The following is a 13,586-nucleotide window of genomic DNA, read 5'->3' on the forward strand; positions in this document are numbered from 1 at the left end:
TCATCGTCTTCCCTGCCTTCCTTTCCCACCCACCCCCTTGTTGTACTCAATCCTCGTACAGCCTGTTTGCCTGCCAGCCAGCCCACCTCTGCCAGCGCAAAACCATATAAACCTCAGATGAACATTTTCTATTGCTAACAATTTCTCTATGAGAACTGTAGGAAGTCGGAGTGGGGCATACACTGCAGAGTGCTATTAGTTAGGCTTCGATATGGTTAGTTCCACTAGTCTTCAAATTCATCACAAAACAGCATTAAAGGCCATTGGGACTCCAAGCAGGGCTGCAAGGGAGGTAGATGGCATTTCAGGTGCCCAAAGCATGGAGCTCCTGGCTGCCTCACCTGGGATCCCAGGTTCATGACTGTCTCCTACCAGCCAAGCAGAACATCAGCCAAGACCTCCTTATGATCTAACAAAAACACAGAACTCAGTAGGTTTCCCACAATCTGCGGAGATGTGCTTTTCTTGTCCTCTCGTGGTTTGTTTGTCCTGCAGTGCAGTCTGTAGTGCAGCCCCATGCAGCTGGACTGCAGCCAGCACGTCCCCTACAGCAGAGGTAGCTGCCCTTTCCCTGTGACGGCTGTGGATCCTGCTCTGAGGTCCAAAATCATGGCGGGGGAGAGGTGGGGAGGGTTCACCGTTTCATGAATTTCCCAAAAGTGGGGCAAGGCTCCAAGGTGGGGCAGTGAGTCCTTTCCCTTAATTCGGCTGCTGTGGGGAAGGGACAAAGTCTTCCCGTGACTTTTCTGACTCTACAAGATCTGTGCCTGAAGCATCCTGAAAACACCCAAGAGTGAAGAAAGGGAGAGACAAAGAAGGAGATGTTTGGTGACCTCATTTGAGCTCTGAGAAATGGGGAAATGTGCCGGACAGAAGCATGATGCTCTTGGGAGGAGCAGAGGCTGGGGAATGCAGCACAGCTCTCTCCCTGATCAAAGAACCAGTGCAAAAATGGTTCATGGAGGTGGATCCACCTTTGATGTTGTAAGCAGATTACAAAGCCATGTCACACCAGTTCCCAAGATTCCTAGATAGGGAAAGCTGATCACACACACTGGAAGACTCTTCACAATGTGCCGAGAGCTCCCAGCTCTGTATACCAAAATCTCCCTTGTCCCTTAATTTAGCCCGCTTGCCTTTGTTCTGTTTGCAGAGCATTAAAGCATTGCACTTTCCAGGGGGGAAAGAAAAAGTTTTGCCTAATATTTTTATTCATTTTAAAGCTGAATTTCATTTTTTTTAATGCACCAGCATTATCCAACATGCAGTCCAATATATAAAATCGATCATGACCTAGAAAAGGCCTACAAAGTTTGTGGAACGATGCTGCAGGCAAGGAGGGAAGCCCCACAGGCCAGCACTCAGGCGCTCAAACTGGTTATGCATAAGTTCCACAATTTTATACATTCATGAGCGTACTCAGGCACTCAGAAGAAAAAATCTCACCGAGCAATAATAGAAAGCCTCCCCCTCTTCTCCACCCCCTGCCTCCCAACACAGGGCCCTGCAGGGAAATGCGCTGTGCTGCCGTTGACGTTTCCCCCAAGCAGACTCGCATCCATGACTATATGAAAAATTAATAAAGGAGTACAGAGTGCATTAACAAATGCTGACATATCTCCCACAGTTAATTGACATCCACCATTCTATTTAAAATTAATAAAGGCTTGCCAAGCATGCAGAACTTGCACCTCATACCAGAGGAAATGTCCCACACAGCTCAGCAGGTCATGTCACCATATCAGTGATGCTACGTACCACAAATCATTACAAATATTCCTAGTATTATGTCAGGCCTGTATTCAAGGTGTTGCTCTCAGCATCAGTGTAGGAGGGCTGTCTGATGCGTGCTCTGGAAATTACCACTCTCATGGGTGCATGACATGGGCTGCTTAGACAGCCTAGAAACACCTGAACCTCTGCTCTCCAGCTGAGGCAAGTCCCTCTTTCTTTCTGGTGTAGTGAGGGGGCAGCTGTAGCTGCGGACTGATCACGCTTGGCTCCCGAAGCCCAGCTGATGCCTCCTTACAGCTTGTGACGATGGGGAGCTGCGCTGCGCTGCTGTCCTAGTCACGGCTCCTGCAGTCATTAAATGGACTTTTCTGTGATGCAGATGTCCCACCACCATCTTACTCAGCCATGCAGAGACGGTGCAGACAGGACCTTCCAGAAACTGAAGGAGAAGCTCTGGCACTGCTAATGACACTCTTAAGTGGAATGGTAGTTGTCTTTTTTCTTTTTTTTTTTCCTAGCAATGGAGGCAGGTGACAATCTGGTGAATTGCATACACTGTAAAGACCAAGACCTCTGTAGGCTTTTCACAAGGCCTGAAGTAAAGCAGACAGCTCCTAGATGAAGTTCTACTGGAAGGCTGTGGGGCTTGAGGTACCACCAGTGGCATAGCCCAAGACGGGACTGGCCCAGGCGAGCAGGTGTGATCCTCCACTGGTGTGGTCTGCCCCATCAAGGCCAGGGCTGCTCCCAGGTACAGGTACTTGGTTGTATTTATTAACTCTAAGCCTTGGCTCAGGGATAACAACAGCAAGGGCTGTGCTGCCGTCAAGCCAGTGAAATTAGGGGCCCTCACAGGTGACACAAACAGCACCCTGGGACCTGGGGACTTTCACATGCTGCCCTGAAGACGCCTTTCTGGATGGTGATGTCTGGCTGCTTTTGAGTAGGCAGCATGATGTGGTGGCTCTCAGGTGAACCGCATGTGGAAAAGTGCCTCTTCTCACCTTGAAGCACGTCCTGTGGGCCATTGGTGGTCCTCAGCATATTCCTCACCCACCAGGGACGGAAAGTGCATGATGAGGAAGGAAAACATTTGACAGGCAGTTCTTCCAGGAGCACGCCTTTCTTAGCCATATTGACCTCCTGTTCCTCCTCTGCATCCTCGTTCTGGCACTGCTGTTGGCGAGGAAGAGGAAGGTGGAAAAATAACAACCAAAACTGCATGGGAGAGTTGTGCCTGGTTGGAAAACTTGCAGCTGTCCGTCATTGACATGCCAAATATCCCCGCACTGATTGCCATCTACGCCCAGTTACCACCCCAGTTACCTCAGGGAGAGCTGGTTTGTTCTTAGTGATTTGTTTGGAACTTGACCAGTGATACCACCCAGAAGGTCAATCACAGGGGTTTGGCAGTGTGAACATCTGGGTGGAAATCAGTGACTTCTGGCTAGACTCTGTCACCTGCCCCACTGGGTGCCACGAGAGCCATCCCATAGCCCAGCAGCTCCACCAGGTACTGTGGGGTCCCAGCTCAGCATATGGGCTAAAGTATCCTCCCTCCCTTTCTCCAGGCAGAAACAACTACTTGGGAAGTAAAAGCTGTGTGTGCATTTGGAGACCGCTCCTGCATACTAGTTTATATCCTGCGTACTAGTTTATACGAAGCAATTACATCGTGACACCACACTTCAAAGTAAACTCATTTGTGTAGCCAGCTCTGAAAAGAGAAAAGAGATGCTCCCTACATGTCAGCTGGGATTTGTACTCGGACTTCTAAGGGAGATACCAGCTCTTCTCATTTAGGCCATGGAGCTACCTCCTTGAAAAAGGTACCAAGCCCCACTTTGATTTTCAGTTTCTAGTCTCTGCACAGGGGCTGAATCAAAGTAACTTAAATCATGTCTTTGATTCACGTTCCCAGAGCTGGCTTATGATGTAGTTTCATGGACTTCCTGCTATTTGTTATCGTCTGCTTGCTGGAGATTCATACCTCCCCGGCAGAGCTGATGGACCTGGATGTGTGTGTGTGTATCTGTGGGCTTTGATGTTCACAGCTTCCCAAGACAGTATTGAAACACAAGCACTTGTGATCAGGAATAATGGTGAGAGCTGATGAATTAACATATGCCTTGAAATGCTCTCATTCTGTTCTCCAGGATAACACACTCAGTATTCTGGTTTAGTAATGTTTACATATACCTCTATCCAGTTGTTTACATCATACTTGATAATTACCTTCACAGAGCTGTTTGGTTGTTTCTGGGGATGATGTAATCTTTGCTTGTACTGCTTTGCCCACACAGTTTGCTGTATTGAAGGGCTTTGGAATACTTCCTCCAGTGATTCAGTGATTTTATTTCACGAGCTCTTTAGAAAAAGCCATAGCTATTTTCTCATCTAGCAATGCCCAGAAGTTTTGTCTCAGTGAAGAATATGGGGACAGCCAACTTCCTCCCATTAAAGAAACCTCTCATTGTACAACCGGAATTGAGACAGATTAATTCGATCTACCCTTGCTACAAAATAGTCTGGATCTTCAGCTGTGCTAACTCACTATTTGGTCTGAAAAACTGAGGGGACAAAGGTTTAAACAAAACCTTTAGCCCCTTCCTTCAACTATCTTACTTCCCAGAGGTCGCGAGGCTTCCATTGTAGCCCATGTGTAATGTTGCATAAGTTTAACTGAAGATACCACATTAGCCAGGGATGGATAAACTGGTGCGTCTCAAAGGTTGGATGCATCCCATCACATGCCTCTGGGGTGGGTGTATGGGTGCAAGTTGTGTCATATAAAGCCCCTTGTGCATGGTCTGGGTGGTGGAAGGGGGCCTAGGCAGGGCTGGGACAGGTTCGGTTCAAATCTGATGCCTGCCAAGGGAACGGGAGGAAGATGCAAGCATTAAACTATGGTCTGTCTCCGCCAGAGGGGTTCTTAGTTGGAGGCACTGTCATGAAGTGAGCAGGTCACTGGAAAGGGTCTAAAGTGAATTTTTTCCCCAGTTCTGTTATCTGCTTGCTAGGTAAGCTCCTTCTACCTGAATCTTGATTTCTTTCCTATCAGCAGGTAATAAATCGTGGGATGAGACGGAAAGTGTCCCCTTCTCCTCCAGCTATCCCACAGCTGTGTGGCTTGGGCACGCTGCTGGGGCGTGAGAGAGGAGCATTTGAACTCCCTGGGGCTGTGGAAGCAGCTGTGCTGACTGACAAAGGCTTACAACCCTTGCTGCTGTGTTCAAGGAGTCCCCACCCCAGGTATTTACTCAGCGTTTGTGCTGGTCATCATCACTCTGCAGTGAGCTGGCAGAACTGAACCTCCCTGTGCCCCAGTTCCTCTGGGGCAAAAGTCCAGTGTTCTCCCACAAGTGGCTGACGGAGGCAAGTGCGTGGGAAACTGCCTGGTTTTTTCACAAAAGCAGCCAAGATGAGCACCCAAGGCGAGGGCCACCAGCTCTGCTGGGAGGGACAGACCTCTGGCAGAAGGATGGGAACAGAGAGCTAGGAACCTGTGAAACCACACCTTGAGCTGGCTCTGGGAATGCAAATCAAAGCCATGATATAAGTTAAATTGGTGCAGCTGTTGTGTTCAAATGAGCTGTCTAATCTTTGAGTTGCCAAAGGCCTTGAAGAAACACTATGTTAGGTAAAGGTTACCAAGGGCAGGCTGCTCCAGCCTCTTCTTGCCCTCGACAGGGGGGGAGAGACTGTACAAGGATGGCAGGGATGTCTCTGGCTATCATTTGTGAGGGGTGCCTTTGGATGAGCAATGAAGGCAGCTTTCTGACCCTTTTCTTCCATCAAAATGGCACAGAAGAGCTCCATGGGGACCAAAAGCTCACCTGGGCTTTTTTTGACTTTTAGAAGGATTAACACAGATTTATGTCTGAGAAATCAGACTAATTCCAGTCTAAAGTGCAGGACAATTCCCCCAGTTCCCAGGAGGGTAACATCATAACCCATTATTAGCTGTGCCAGTTACAGTTATTTCCTTCCCACATTTCCTTTCAGGTGTCAGACTAGAATGCAATTGCTTTTCTTCCTGAGAGCACTGTTTTCAAAAATGAAGAATTGAATGTTATTCATATAGTGGGTGTTGCACTGTGTGGCCCATTCTATAATGCGGTGTTTATAGCACTGATGCTCTTACCCAGTCCATTCGTAATCAGAAGTAATAGTACCACTTCACCACTTGCTCTGCTTGAGGATGCTGCAATAAATCCCGATGAGGCATAGCTTGGCTGCAGCTGGCGGGTGATGTAGAAGCTTTGTGCGTTTTTACTTCTTTAATGTTTATAGCTCTTTTACATTATATGAATATTGCCAGTCCTGAGGATTCAGCCATCATGAATCAAGCCTCAAAAAATAATGAGATTCTACAAAATGTGTACATTTGAAGCATGTTTTATAGGCTTTCAAATGCTTCAGCCTTTGTGTCATGCTGTCAAGCTTCCCTTATTTTCCTGCTACAAGCGTACTTTAAGAAAGGAAAAAGAAAGCTGAGATTCGCATATGATCATCTGATTCCAGCAGCTGGCCCCTATCAACATCACCTGATATCACGAAACTCGAGATAATGTTGTAAGAGTAGTCAGCACATTCAAACAGATCCTCATCTGTGTGACGGGCCAACATAGCTCAGCTAAAACATCACATAGACCTTACACACCCCTGGTTTTCTGTGGGAATAAAAGCTTTCAGGTCCAGCTGTTTGCTGCCATGAACTCCCTGCATGGAAGGAGGACATGGAGTTCATTTTTGAGGTCTTAAGCAACAGAAGCCACTGGCCAGCATGGCATGGGCTGAGCAGAGCAGAGCATGTGCATACGCTGCCCTTGTCTTGTTGGCAAGGAAGGTTCAGCAGCACATACGCCCCAGCCCCCAGCTCATCTCTGTTGCCTGCTCCACCAGTGCAAGTGTCTGCGAGGCTGCAGCATGAAGTAGGTAAGGGAATCGATCCAGGTTTAAAAATAACCATGCCTCTTCCTCCCTCTCTCCCCTTCTCCTAATTTTAAAACATTACTTAAAACCTGTATGGGTTTCTTCTCCTGCTTGGTGGTTGGCACCGCAGCAGTAGTGATGATACGGCTGAAGGGACAGTGGGGTTGCAGAGCATTGCGAGTGGGAAGCATCACTTTGCGTATCCAAGGCCTTTCTTAGGACCCATTACAGACCGCAGGGTGCATGTGCATGCATGTGCATGGAAAGACAGGAGTAGAAATCAGAGAAGGGCTGTTGTGTCATCTCTGGTGGCAGTAAGGAAGAAACCAAGAGTCGGGAGTGGTGTTTGTTGGAAAGGCAGGCTTGGCTTTCTTGCAGTGGTTGAGAGGCAGGTCTTTGAAGAGCTTTTTTGTAAATGAGGAAGACTGTACCTAAGAAATGCCTGATTCTGGCATTGTAAGTGCCTCTTAAAACTCAAACATAGCCCCGAATTTAGTTTGGGACTTCACTGAAATAAAGAAAAACTGCAAATGGATTTGACTCTGTATTTCGCACATTTCTTAGCACTGGGCTGCAGGACTGCTTGGACTGAGACTGGTGCCCTTAGGAGCAACTACTCTAAGAGCAGACCTAACAAAGAGGTGCTGATGGGGAAGCAGCATGGGAGGGGGTGGCAGCATCCTCTTCTGTCCTTGCCTGGGTAGTGTCCCTGCCTCAGTCTCAGTGGTCACTCGTTCCTTTATGGTGCTTCTAGAGCTCCTGAGCCCAACATTTACACATTGGCTATTTTTCACTCTTCCTAAACTACCACTGACAGTTGTCTCTGCTCGATGCTGCTCTTCTCCTGACTTCACACACACCCTGTCATCTCCCCATGCTAGCCTTCTCCATTGATGCTTTTCCATTCCTATTGCACTCACCTTCTTTCTTTCTGTTCCTTCTTTATCCCCATCTCCCTTAGTTTTCTTATCCCCTTACTGGATTAAGCACACACACACCGTCATTTCTACTCTGATGAGCCTTTCCTGGCTCAAAAACTGGATTTCTTAACAAAACACTACAATCAGGAAAGCTAAGATTAACAATTCTGCTACAAGGTTATTTTCCCAGGTGTGATCTATGAGCGTGTGCAAGAGCTCTGATCATTACCTTGGTATATGTTTGTAAGCCAGAGTGTTACTTTCCCCCAGGCTCCGCCTCCTTTATCTTTTAAAACTGTCCCCTAGTGACAGAGACTATACTTCCCTATCATTATGCATGATTTCCAGCTCGTCTGATCACTCCTACAATATAAATGCTGCGTAATCATCAAAATAATACATAAAGCCCTCATTGCCTGCAATCTTAGGATGTCTGGAGTTGTGCACTTCATAAGCATCTCTCTCTAATGATCTCCCACTTACCTAGTACTAAGGAACTTGAAGCATCCTCCAGAAGTGACAAGGTGCTCTTATCCTCATAACACGAGCAGCAGTGACATGCCACAGGACGTGTAGCGTGTCCCTACAGACAGGGTGAAGGGAGAACCAATGTCTGCTGAACCCCTGTGCTATGATTTGAGCATCTGGCCACATTCTCCTTCCCGCATGGTGATGGGAAGCGAGACATGACTTCAGAGAGGAACCAGAGCCTCTGCGGGCCAAGTGACTTTATGAGTCCCCTGAATGCAGTCACAGCACTCGGTGGATTGGAAAGGGGAAAATGAGAAGGGAATAATAAAAAGTCCACCTATGTTTGCTGACGTCCTTTATTTCTTTTGTAAATAATGCTCTCAGCCAGTGTTTCCCAAGGGAGGATCTGGAGGGAATCACCATCTCCACATGGACTCATGTAAGAAAGGAAGTAGCTGGTCCCTGACATTTATTGCTGTATTTCAGCTTGGAAACTTTGGTTGAAATACTGCACGAAACCACATTTCTCTGGGTTATTTCCATTCTCCCTCATTTTGTTCAATTAAGTAATTAATAAAAAAATTTCCTCATTTCACCCAGGATAGGGAGTGCCAGGGCATAAGTGGAGGTAAGGTTGAGGTGCTGTCGGACACAGGTTTATTCCTGTTCTTATTTTAGCTGAACCAGTTCCCCCTCCCCAGTAAACAGGTGATAAGGCAGAGTGTTTATAGTGAGTATCCCACGTGGCACAGCTGTACTATGGATTAGGTAACATTACTGACTCACCACAGAGTTATTGGGTCACCTCGTCCCTTCCCTTGCCAGGGCAACAGTCTTCATTGTGTACTCACTGATGGGCTTTGCACACACTAATTATGCTTCACAGCTTTTCCATGAGGTTAGGTGTAATTATAAGCAATTTTCAGATGTCAGGACTGAGAAACAAATCTTCCCCCCAAGAGACATCAAGTTATTTCCTCTGATTTTTTTTCTAGGGGTGCTGAAAGCCCCATTCAAACAGCCAAACCCTTGCGGGTTCGAGCAGGAATTATCCTTCAGTATTGCCACACCTAGGGAGTCCCTGGCCAAAACTGCAACACTTACACTGGATATTGGGCAGATCCAAAACAAGCCAAAAATAAGTGAGGTTTTAGTAATCCTGCTGTAAGCATGATCTACACACCTAAAAGCCCCATTGTGTTAATCCCCAGGCGCTGGACCTCCTTCGGTTGTTTTGGAAAGTTGTTCTCCATTCTGTTCCAATGCAAGCGGGGCTTTAATGGATGTACTGACCTACCAGTTGGGCAAGTCCATGATAGCTTTTAGAGGAGCCAGCATGGGGCTTTCCCTGCACAACTGCTAAAGCTACACAAGCATGGAGAATGTGGCCAAGCACGGGGGAGAGGAGGGCTGGATGCTCACTTTCAGCAGACATGCCCCAGACATCCAGTGCTTTTTTACCAGCCTGAGTTCTCGGCTGAGCTGAATGCACAGGAGCCTCTATCAGCCACAGGGTTGTTTTTTTCCCTTTGATTCAGATTGACGGGACTTATTTTCGTATTATTTTACATCATCCCTAGTCACGGCAGAGACCTATAGCTACTGTTGTAGAATAACAATAACTGCGTAATGCTGGTGAGTAAGCCAGGAAATCAGAATAACTCCATGGGTTACTACCCAAATGGCCTTTTAGTAACCGCTCAAAATGCCCTCAGGTGGGAGCTTCATAAACGACATCAAAACTCAGGTAAGTTTTTTACTCTAAACGCAATTCCATTGAAATCATGGGGAAAAAATGCTCACTAATTTCACTCTCACCAAGATTTGGGGTTGCGATAGCTTGTCTAATTATTGTTCACTGAAGCCGATGGAAAAAACTGTAATAACTTGAGCCTGTGGTTTGGCTTCTGGTATCAGTGCTGCTTTGGACTGGCTAAAGCAGTTGCTGTTTACCCTGTCCCCACCAGCCGATCCCTCTTGCTTCCCTACTGCCTCCGGAGTTGCACCAGCCCAACCGTTTGTCTAACCATGCAGTAAACCACCTTAGGAAATAACGCAGCAAACCGATAAATGTTCCCTTGCACGGTTCACCACCTGGCTGCACAAACAGCTGTGCTAGCCCAACAGAGAGATGGCATGGGGGCCAGGATGAGCGGGGAGAAGCAGCTGTTCAACACTGCTACCAAGATGTGCCCCTTAGAAGATGCTCCCAGGTTGGCCATGCAAAGGGGCTGAGCAATGTCAACAGGCACTGCAAAGAGGGTCTTTGCTCTGGCCGTTTCGCTTGTGTTGGCTCTAGCATTTGGATGCTTCACCAGAGTGACTGAACTTGCTAGCCTGGCAGAAAACTAGGCTGGCTGGAAAAAAAAAGAACCTAGTTTTCTATGGGGCTGTTAGATGGCTTAGCTGTCTTGTATGATTTGGTGATCAGATCTTTGACCTGTGTTATTTATACAAGGACACACGGTTGTATCCATGGCTCTCCCCATGCTTGATGGACACAATCCATGTTTACAATGGAAATACCAGAGAGCAGAAGTTAAGAACGTGGTGACTAATTATATTCCTTCAGCATTACTATATCGGTATTTTATTTGTTGAGCTTTTCTATTCCAGTTCAAGATTCAACATACAGGTCTGTTTGCTGCCTTGTAGAGGACTTCGGCTGAGACAGCTTTGTACATCCTCCACTTGTTAGTCCAAAACTTTTATTGAGTTAACATACCCGTCCCATGTAACACTCCCAGCAGTTTCACATTTATATGATTCAAAGGCAGCGTAGCCAGGGGTGGGTTTTTTCCTAGTTTCTCCCTTGTGACTTTGAATGCTGAGTTTCAGCCTGAAAAAATATTTACAGCTGTGTTATATAAACTAATGAAAAACAGTGTTTAAAATGAAAGTGCTGGCACAACTTTATGGAGAACAGCAGTGGAAATAGCCATATGGTAATAAACAGGCTACCTGATATGGTTTATTGTTTAACTCCTTGCTTACTTTTAGGAGCTTAGGCTTATTTTTTTCTGATGCTCAAGTCCTCTGAGACACGTGCCTCTGTTGGGTTAGTCACCCAAACCTGAATCCAGGTCCCCCTGTGAATACGTAGCCTTGGAGTAGCTAAGCGAGAAATTAGCTTTCTCAAGCAGGGGCTGCCTTTATTTCCATACGCTTCACAGCACAGAACACACCGTAAACAAAGCCTTGGTTTCTAAGCAATTTTGGTTTGAAAAAAGAAAATGTCTGGACATAAGCAGGTTTTCCTTCTTGCAGCTCTCCATCAGGAAAACAAAAGAGAGTGGGAGATTTTATATTACTGCAGTGTTGCCTTTCTTATGTGTAGCTGTTATAGTTTCCTAGCCTGTGATTGTAATGGCATGATGAGATATTTATAACATGCTAGGAAAAATGTTTCTTTTTTAAAGCCCATCACAGTAGCATAATAACAAGCCTTGAAATCTGTCTTTCCCATATCCCAAAATCACTCGATGGAAATGATTTTTATATGCTGACTGTTGGCACGCATATTAAAGCCATTTCTAAGGAAAAGCTGTAAAACATACATCTGTACGCTGTGCTGTGCACACATGACTGCACAGCCAGATTAGGCCTCATGGCAGTAAAAATGCCCCTGCCTGGTCAAACACGAGCTTCTGCAGTTGTTACTGCAACTGCAGCCACTCTGGTACCAGAGCAAGGGTGGGAACAGCGCGAGTGCAGATAAACCTTGACGGTAAATCAGCTATAACATGATTTGGCTCCCGGCCCAAGTAATAACTAACCAGTTTTATGTTAATTATTTGCTATCCTTTTACTTGTAGCAATAGTTACAAGGCAGTACTAAGCATAAATGACTGCAGTGCATAGTTGGCTTTCGTAAAGTCTCTACTTTTTTGACATACTGCATCGCTTTCTAATTGACAGTTGTGGATGATTCTGGTTTTTCCTTTTGCTCTGGCATCTTGCTTGCAGCCTCTTGTGAAGTAATATTTTAAAGTGTGTTTGTAAGGATAAACAGAGGCACTTACATATTTGGATATTTCATTCCATAGTTCCTGTGCATGTTATATGGTAATTCACCCTTACACACTAACTGCAAAACAGTCATTCTCTCCCAAGTGCCCCAGTAAATCTGCTCCAGTTAAAATATTATTTCCATATCTGGAATGTAACGACCAAGAAGATGGGCAGCAAAACCACACAGCCCCCTCAATCCTTTTCCATCCCTCCTGACCACAAGTCCCCAGTCCCAAAATCACAATGCACTGGCCCATCGGGGAAGCCAACCCAGCTCTTTGTGGGAGTGATTGAGCAACTGGTCCAGCTTTGAAAAGTCAGCACATTTTTCCCCCAGGGTTACTTTTCTAACCTGACGTACCAAACGGGCATTCTGCAGCAGTGCTGGCAGGGGCAGAGACAAATGTCAGGGAAAGGAATACCTGTAATAGTGCCTTGATGCTTCCCCCCGTAGAGCCACAGTCTGAGACCTGTCTCCATTCACAATAAGATCACAGTAGAAACCTATGAGGTGTGCTCACTCCCTAGACATTTCCAAGAGACTCTCTTACCCCTTCAAAATCTCAGCCTAAGAAGCGCTTTACAGAGGCGTACATGTGTAAACTTCTCTGAAGTGCTTGTGGAAGTGTTGCTCTAGGACTTGCCAGCTTGGTCTCCACCAGTAAGAATCTTGATTGCCCATCATGACTTACCTAGTCCTTCAGGGCTCATTTACACTTGGAAGAGTTGCTAGCATAGTTCTACACTTAAGGCATCCCAGTGACCCCTGCAAGTGGGAACACACCAAAAGACATCTTTGGCCAGGAGTACAGTATTGCCAGCAATGACTTTTATGTCACTGTAGGTTTTTGCAGATGTAGGTAAAATGCTACCAAATGCCAAATATGCACTCCTCCTCATATTTGATGTACACCTTGCACAAGTAGAAATGGCTAACAAGAAATCAAGACAGAAGAGAATTAGGCCCAAGGGAGATAAGCTTTAATAAGTCTACAGCCTCTCCTGGGAGGTAATTTGTGCAGCCGTTAAATAAAGCAAACACTATTGCAATTTCACAAATAATATGGATTAGTAACAGGAGGAACCATTCTCCATTATCTGAGTGGGAATGGTATTGCTACAGTGCAAGGAGACTGAAAAAAATAGTGTTTTAAATAAAATAAAATATAAATAATAGTAGGCAAAGGAATCACTAAGGCTATTCCACAGTACTCCAGAAAGTGCCGCTCTTGATAATGACAGGCAGAGCTCATCAGGGAAAAATGAAAGGTAGACAAGTCAGAGGAAATAAAAAGACAAAAAAAAAAAAAAAAAAAAAGAAAGAGAAAAATGGAATGGAAAATATTCTGAGTCAGGCTGACAGCTTGGTTAATAGAGTTCTGTGCTAACTAATATTGGCATGTATGTGGGCCCACCTGGGCATTGAAGCATTTGGGGTGCGGAGGGATGGCTGACAGCTTCGCTGCTATTACAGTGTACCTGACTCCCTGCAAACCTGGGCTCCCCATTAAAGCA

General features: G+C 46.0%; 1 protein-coding gene across 5 annotated transcripts in view; it reads right to left on the reverse strand.

The window, feature by feature from the left end:
* DPY19L4 (dpy-19 like 4) overlaps window positions 1-13,583 on the reverse strand; it is a 73,038-nt gene extending 59,455 nt beyond the window's left edge. For 2 of the 5 annotated variants that reach the window (XM_080379555.1, XM_080379552.1), the window contains exon 1: window positions 1-13,583. This exon is cut by the window's left edge and continues 27,876 nt beyond it. The gene's annotated coding sequence lies outside the window, so the exon portion shown is untranslated. The other 3 variants (XM_080379551.1, XM_080379554.1, XM_080379550.1) reach the window with 3 other exon arrangements.
* Between the last annotated feature and the right edge of the window lie 3 nt (window positions 13,584-13,586).

This window comes from Falco punctatus, assembly GCF_963210335.1.
Source record: "Falco punctatus genome assembly, chromosome: 3".
Taxonomy (NCBI): domain Eukaryota; kingdom Metazoa; phylum Chordata; class Aves; order Falconiformes; family Falconidae; genus Falco; species Falco punctatus.